The sequence below is a fragment of the Gastrolobium bilobum genome, unplaced genomic scaffold (assembly GCF_033153095.1).
Source record: "Gastrolobium bilobum isolate Gb01-03AN ecotype WA unplaced genomic scaffold, APGP_CSIRO_Gbil_v1 utg3931, whole genome shotgun sequence".
Classification (NCBI taxonomy): Eukaryota; Viridiplantae; Streptophyta; class Magnoliopsida; order Fabales; family Fabaceae; genus Gastrolobium; species Gastrolobium bilobum.
Window position 1 is genome coordinate 90,836 of NW_026896354.1, and position 5,716 is coordinate 96,551.

General features: G+C 37.2%; 1 pseudogene; it reads left to right on the forward strand.

Annotated features, from left to right (window-relative positions):
* Nucleotides 1-328: 328 nt before the first annotated feature.
* LOC133299271 (protein tesmin/TSO1-like CXC 5) lies at nt 329-5,497 on the forward strand (annotated as a pseudogene).
* Nucleotides 5,498-5,716: the final 219 nt, after the last annotated feature.

Sequence of the window (5,716 nt, forward strand, 5' to 3'; positions counted from 1 at the left end):
CACGGTGAATTCTTCCTCACAGCAAATTTTCCGGCAACCTTCTCCGGCGACATTGCGCCTGCGCCTGAAATCCGGCCCTTGCATGCTTTCATTTTAATCAAAAATTCAAAAACCATAAACTTTCTCTCACAATAGCCGTCGATTCATTACTTCCACATTGCAATCCGTAACGCACGGGAATTTATGGCGGCAGTCTGAGGCTGACGCCACTCCGTTTCGTTACTATTATCTTCGGTGAATGTTTCTCCAAAATGGCGAGTCGTTAAGAGCAACATTGCGATTTGAAATCGAAGCCACAGTGTTTTTAAAAATTTAGTCTGAAAAGTAGATGGAGCAGAGCGAAACGACGTTGGATTTAGCTCCGCGGAAATTGGCTAGACAATTGGATTTCACGGCAAACCTGAAACTGCCAACGCCTACGCCGCAGTCACAGTCACAATCGATTCTGTGGTCGCCGACACAGCCGCAGCTGCAGCCGCCGCAGCCTCCGCGCTGTCCGTCGCAATTACAATTGGATTTGCATTCACCAGGGCAACGGCAGTGGTTATTTTCACAGCCTCAGGGGCAACAGCAGAAAGCATCATCGTCTCCGGTAATGCCGCAATTGCAAGCACCGCGGCCACAGCTTGTTTCGCCTGTTCGTCCAATTCCGCACTCCGTGCAGAAACATCCCGTGAAGGTGTTGCAAGTGGTGTAAGTATTCTTAAAACCCCAGAGAAAAAAAAAAGGAAAGAAAAAGAAAAAGAAAAAGAAAACAAAACGAACCATTTAAAGGGTCCTATCAGAAAGACTGTTTAATCTCTAATTTTCCATGTTTAAATTTCCCCCATCACAGTAAGAACTTTTATGCTAATTTGCATTTTACTATGTTCGGACATATGCATTTTCCTTCAGGAAGCAACAGTCTCCCAGAGCACATCCTCGGTATAACGTGGAATTAAAGGACAGCACTCCAACGAAACATAAACAATGCAACTGCAAAAATTCTCGATGCCTGAAATTGTAACAACTTTGACTTCTCCGTATGTTAAACTTTCATTAAGAATACTTTTTCACATTATCATTTGATCATGATTTTGCAAATCCTAGGTACTGTGAATGCTTTGCAGCTGGGATCTATTGTGATGGCTGCAACTGTGTAAATTGTCATAATATTGTGGAAAATGAGGCTGCTAGACAGGAGGCAGTTAGAATAATATTGGAACGCAATCCAAATGCTTTCAGACCAAAAATTGCTAGCAGTCCACAAGAACCCCAATATTCTAAGGTTAGTAATCCATCTCCCTCAGGTATATATTATTGGTTTTATCCATGAGTCTTTTGAGCTAAATTTTCATGATGGTACTTACTAGTGTCTGGGTTTAGCTGACTTGTGGTGCATTCAAATTTCCTGAACAAACTCAGGAAGATGTGTCTGAAATTCAGGTAATAGGAAAGCACAATAAAGGATGTCACTGCAAGAAATCGGGTTGCCTTAAGAAGTATTGTGAGTGCTTCCAAGCCAATGTCCTTTGCTCTGAAAATTGTAAATGCATGGACTGCAAGAATTATGAAGGAAGTGATGAAAGGAGGGCAATTTTTCATGAAGAGTATAATCTAGTTCACATCAAACAGGCAGCTAATGCTGCCATTAGTGGAGCAGTTGGATCCTCCGGCTATGGAACCCACATAACACCCAAAAAGAGAAAAATTCAGGAAATATTTTCTGGCAAATCAGGCATAGATCAAACTGTTAACATGACTGCTCAACGCCAACAGGTTGTTCTTGTTTGCATTCTTGATAGGATTTACTTGGATTTAATTAAATAATCATTTAGTTATTCTTTATGTGGTAGGTTCATTGAGTTTGGATCAGAAATCATTTGAATCCAATAAGGCAATAACTTCGTCATATAATTATTGCAGACCGCATATCTAGTTTTATTTCTTGGAATGCTCAATTCCCTTATTATTTTCTATATAGTTATCAATTTCCTCCATCCTCTGCCATCCGAACTTTCCATAATTCCTTTTTATGTTATGAATTTCAATCAGGAAATCGATCCTATAGCTTCATCACCTTCATCTCTGTCAGCTGCCTTTGTTTCTGACCCTGCCAACACAAGAATTTCAGGGTCTTTAAGATCTACATACAGGTATGTGATTTTTTATTAATGATTTGAGGAATTTATCCTATGTCTTGAATATAAATAAAAAAGAAATTGCAATTAACAATAACTTATGCTGAAGGTCCGTATTGGCCGATGTCCTCCAGCCACAGAATGTGAAGAATCTCTGTTCACTTTTTGTTGTTCTCTCAGGAGTAGCTGCAAAGACAAATGCAGGTTTTGACTAACACATGGATGTATTCTATATTTGTCTTATTTATAATAATTTGATTTATCTACTGACTGCTGAATGATTTTGAATATTTCTGTTTTTGTGTGCAAATTTTCCGAATTTCATGTTGGTAGGACATTTATTTAATGTAAGCATCAAGTTTATTTTCTTTTTTCTCTTATTTTGTCCTCCTTTCTCTTTTTTGATGATATCTTTACATATATTCTTGTAATTAAGGATAAATTAGGAGAGGGAGTAGTTTTATATGTACGAATTTTTCTTGAGGAACATACGGAAGTACAGCTGAAGTGTATCCAAAATAATTACGAAAGAGTATAAAGGCATGTTTGATAAAACTGAAAAGCTTTAACCATAAAAACTTAGTATTGATTTTTTTTTGTTTTGGAGAGCATTGGATTTGTAAATTTTAAAGGAAAACTATTAACATTTAATGAAATTAATGAGGTTGTTTTTAATGAATGTATGCAACTAGTGTCATTTAATAATAATTCAAATAAGAATGGGGTCCTCGTGAAAACCTTTAGTGACCTACCATATATTGAATATTTTCAGCCACTTTTCAATATTATAATTTGTTATGTATTCATAAACACCACTAGAATATGCCTGAAATTTTTCATTTCTTGCACTAAATATAATTTGGCCACAAGCATCCTTATGCAGTTGCAGTATCAATTTAAATATAGGTTTTGGAGTCATGGACACTGTTAATACACCTCAGTCAATATTTTCGTCTTTCTTCGCTACTCTCTAGCTTTTCACTCTTGCCATATTTTTTTAACATAATTTATCTGAACACAATTGGAGTCGTAATTGTTTTTCAACTTGTCAGACATGAGAGGCAAAGTAGATCAGCAAATGAAGACTGGGAAATTTGAAGCTTCTTTTGCTTCATCAGCTCAACCTTTGCAAGACATTAGAGATGTCCACAAGCCTGTTTGTGATGATCATATGAATAAAGATGACGCAGATGCAATTGATATTGGCAATTATAATAGGCCATTGTCACCAGAGACACTAGCATTAATGTGTGATGAACAGGATGAGATGCTTTCTGGTAATGGCTCTGCAAATGGAGTGGCATGCAACCGCACTAGTCAAAACATGATTCAGAAATCATCTAATTCAGATGGATGCACTGACGTTTATGGAGAGCAGGAAAGGCTTGTCCTGACCAAGTTCTGGGATGTTCTTCGTGGACTCATTACTCTTGGTAGCATAAAAGGTTAGGCTTTAATGTTATGATGTTGAAGCCTTCACCTTACAACTTTGTTTGGGAAAAATTCATCTGGGTTTTCCTGTCTTAAAATTAACTGTGTATTCTATGAAAAGTAATTATGGAAAGCCCCATTTGACATGGCTAACAAATATTTAATTTAACTTGGTTTTATTATGAAGGAGAAAATTAACCAATATATACCTCTCTTGGTTTATATTAAAAGAGATGGTCTATTTTTGCTCCATGTCCTTGAGAACTAGAATCCCGCTTAGAGCTGTATGATGGGACTTGGGAACTTATTTGGTCTGACATGTATACTAATTTAGTTGGCCTTGTAGTATACCTGTGGCTGTGCCTGACTCTATACGATGCATTTGTATTTTGTGGCAATTTGTCTGACGCAGCTTACCTATGTAGCAACTTGCATTATCATATATGTAAAATTAAGAATGTCAGGCTAGAATAGAAAAATCAGAAAGTCATATATTCACCCTTGTTGGCATTCCTAAGCTTATATCTGAATCAGAAGTAATTCTGGTCACCAAGGAAGGAAAAATCTAATTTTGCCATTTGTATGCTTATAGGAATCCGGCTGAGAAGACGATAACTTTACTTGATTTTAAAATGAATGTGAAAGAATAGAATGAGAAATGTATAATATTAGACTGTCCTGAGCCCATAGCCTAATTGGAAAATATTTTGAAGTGCTAGACAACTGATAATGATATGTTATACTTCAAGGTTGGGAAAGGAAGAAGGAGTATTATTTCCACGTCAGGCACAAACTGTTCAACCTCAAGATTACAAAGTAAAGTTTCATATAATTTGCTGTCTTAAAAATAATTTAATTTTTGTTCAAAACCCTGGACATTATTCTATATTATATTTTTCGGTATAGTATAGTCGACTCTCACCTCTACCCTTGCTGGTTGTGGAGTCTTGTGCATCGGGATTTGCAATTTTTTTATATTTTTCGGTATCGTGATGGAAAAAAGTTCAAACTAAGCCCTTGCCACTGGCCCACTCTTAAAGAGAAATTGTTCAAGTCACCCAGTGTATAGTGTCATTGCTATAAACAGCAACCCACGCTCTTGTTTTGAAACTCTCTTGTTGGATCTGAAATTTGAAATTTGAATTTTTCCATCAATTTAAAAGCAAGGAAGTGTGTTGCTACTTGTTGAAATGGTGTGATACTTGGGGTTAGTGAATAATCTCTCCATTCTTAGAGGATTGTCTGATCCTTTTATTCCTTGAAGAACTTCACTAATTTTAGTTAACTAATATTTATCTTTTACTTTGTAGAAACAATGTGCTCATCGTTAGCCAAGCTAGAGGTGGGAGGCCAGAAAGAATCTGCAGACAATGACAATGGGGGTGCCGAAACTGACATAGGGTGTGGGAAGGGAATTCGCAGCAAATGCATTGCAAATTGCCCCGTCCCAGCGGCTATTGAAAGATCTCAGACACTTTGTGCAATAACTAATGGACATGGTAATGACAATCTTTCATTTGGGGTAGCCTGCAAATTAGAATAACTGGGGCGATAAATCTGATGTATCCCTTTGTGATCAATTGGGATGCACTTCTGCTTTCTTTCTTGGGGGGTGGGGGGTTGACTCCCTGAAATTCTCTGTTCTCTGTTCATCTTTAGCTATATGTTTGATTGGATGCCTGAATATCTTGAAATAATTTGAATAACTCAAATGGAGCATTGGGAGTTTGTTTAATTTTTGTTACTTAAGCAACTGAAAGAATAATAATCTGGATTATCTGATCCTTTCATTCCTTGAAGCTCTGAAGTTTTATTAAGAATTTCATTATTTTAATTAACTAACATTAGTTATCTTTAACTTCGTAGAAACAATGTGCTCTTCACTAGCCAAGAAAGAGGTGGGAAGCCTGAAAGAACCTGCAGAAAATGGTAATAGTGGTGGTTAAACTGACACGGGGAGTGAGAAGGGAATCCGCAGCAACTGCATTGCAAATTGCCCCATCTCAGCGGCTATAGAAATATCTCAGACACATTATGCAGTAACTAATGGACATGGTAATAATGATCTTTCATTGAGGGTAGCATGCAAATTGGAATAACTGGGGTGACAAAATCTGATGTATCGTGAAAGACTTGTGACCTGACTGAAAGGTTCCCGGTGTCAG